This window comes from Rhea americana, unplaced genomic scaffold (genome assembly GCF_003343005.1).
Source record: "Rhea americana isolate MKP2758 unplaced genomic scaffold, rheAme1 scaffold_3, whole genome shotgun sequence".
In the NCBI taxonomy this organism is placed as follows: domain Eukaryota; kingdom Metazoa; phylum Chordata; class Aves; order Rheiformes; family Rheidae; genus Rhea; species Rhea americana.
Genome location: NW_028186423.1, coordinates 12,914,979 through 12,917,029, shown reverse-complemented (window position 1 = coordinate 12,917,029; position 2,051 = coordinate 12,914,979).

Sequence of the window (2,051 nt, the reverse complement as noted above, 5' to 3'; positions counted from 1 at the left end):
AGTGTGGAGAGAAGGATAAAATGGGGTGGTTGCGTGCAAGTAAGTTGCAGGTCAGCACTCTTCTGTGGCTCGGTTTGGTGCCTGATCACCACAGGCTGTGCCACCTTACTAAACTCTGCTCCCACCTATCTTTCTTACCAATGTTCTCTCCGTGCTATGTGTGAATGTGGTACAGTGCTGGTGAACTTCAAGCCAGACTAGCTGGTGAGTAAGACAAGAGCTCTAGGTCTAGATCCTAGTGGGGCCCTATGTTTGGGGCCAGCTAGTGGAGAGACTGGGGTCTGAGAAGTGATAATGGAGGAGCTATAGGTCTGGGCCAGCTGCAGGAGAAACCTGTGTGTGCGTGTGCTTGTGTGTATGAGTGTGTGCTTATTGGGAATACATGCTCAGCCTTGCTACTGGCTGGACCTGGGGGCGAGGAACAGCATCAATCTCACATCCAGCCAACTAGGAAAGAAAACAGCTGGGTCCCCAAGACTACTGGCTTTTCCTTCTCTTAGCATACGTCGCATATGCTTTACCCATGACAGTCTTTGGTTGTGAAGATGCCCACATGATTTTCCTTCTCTGTTCCTAATTTCTTCTGATCAACCTGACTGTGATAACTCAAAACAAATTATACAACTTTATAGGATTTCAGTCTCTGTGCTGCTCAGGGAGGGTCTGCAACCTGAAATCATTTGTGTSTCTGTTGCTGCTGGGAAGACAGGCCAGGGAACATATTAAAACACATGATACACCTTGACTCACATACTACACCTCCTTCTGCAGAATATGTGGAAAGTTTTTGAGACCATGTCAAACTATTGTAACTTCAAAATGGTATAAACAGAAACACTCTGCAATAATAAATTATTTACCTGAATCAGGCAATTAAATATAGCTTGAGTTTTATTGACAAAGAATGCTTTTCTTGTGTGAAGCCAGTTCCAAAAGCATAAGCTATTCTTCTTGTTTTAAGCATATGTATAATCACTGTTTAACTCTCTAAGTTATGTTTTAGAGATCATTAAAAAAAAAGAAGCTATTTTTCAATATATAACTTTTCTTTAAACTGGAAGATTTTGTTTCCTCTGTGTTTCATTATGCTACCCAAGTCCTCTAAACACTTTCATCTGAAAAGGTAAAGTATTTCAGCTCRAAACAAAAGGCTTAAGTTTGGAAATGCTGCTGCCATAGCTCAGGGGATGTACACACTTGGATTGGCTTTCTTTTTTTTTAACATAGACTAAATTTCACTTAGAGAAATGTGCTTGGGCCAGGAATGTGATACTTGAAATGAGTATTCCCAGTCTAAATTTTAAAGTTTGGGGGCTTAACATTTATTTTTCACCTGAAATACTGTTTTCTGTGAAAAAAAMCCCATTCTGTTCTATTCCATAGATGAGAATAAATTGACTTTCATCAGATCAGGGCACGAGATGGATGTTTGTATGGCTAATGATGTTTATTTGTCCTCAAATGTTAAAGTCTGAAAGTGAAGAAATGTCTTCAGAGGCAAAATACAAACATTTTATAGGTAGCTGCCAATTTGCTGAAATTTACTKGTTTGTAACTGCTTCTGTGCAACTTGGACAAATCCTACCATGAAGTAATTTCAGTTTTGAACCCTTTTCAGTTTTAATAATGTTTTAATAGTCTTTAGTAGCCATTAAATGTCTGATTATTGTTTATTGTAAAGGTGGATATGAATTCAGCTATGTAATATACTGAATAAAATGAGTTCTAACAGTCTAGAAAATCAATCCTAAAGATATCAAAATACTGTTGTTTCCATTCTTTACCCAAAGTTGAACACCTGTACAATTTGGATTTCACATGAAATCATTAACTGATTCTTATTTCATACATGTCATTCTATTTCTCAATTGACATTCATAATCACATGAATTATTCACACAACTAACAGAACAGCTGCCAGTTAAACTGACTGTACTTACGCTGTTGTTGACGATTGTTTAAATGTTACTGAGATACTTTTTTCTAACATTTTTATAATTCATTTCTTGTGTTAGCCATTAGTTGATGTAGTATTTCCTTCAGACAACACA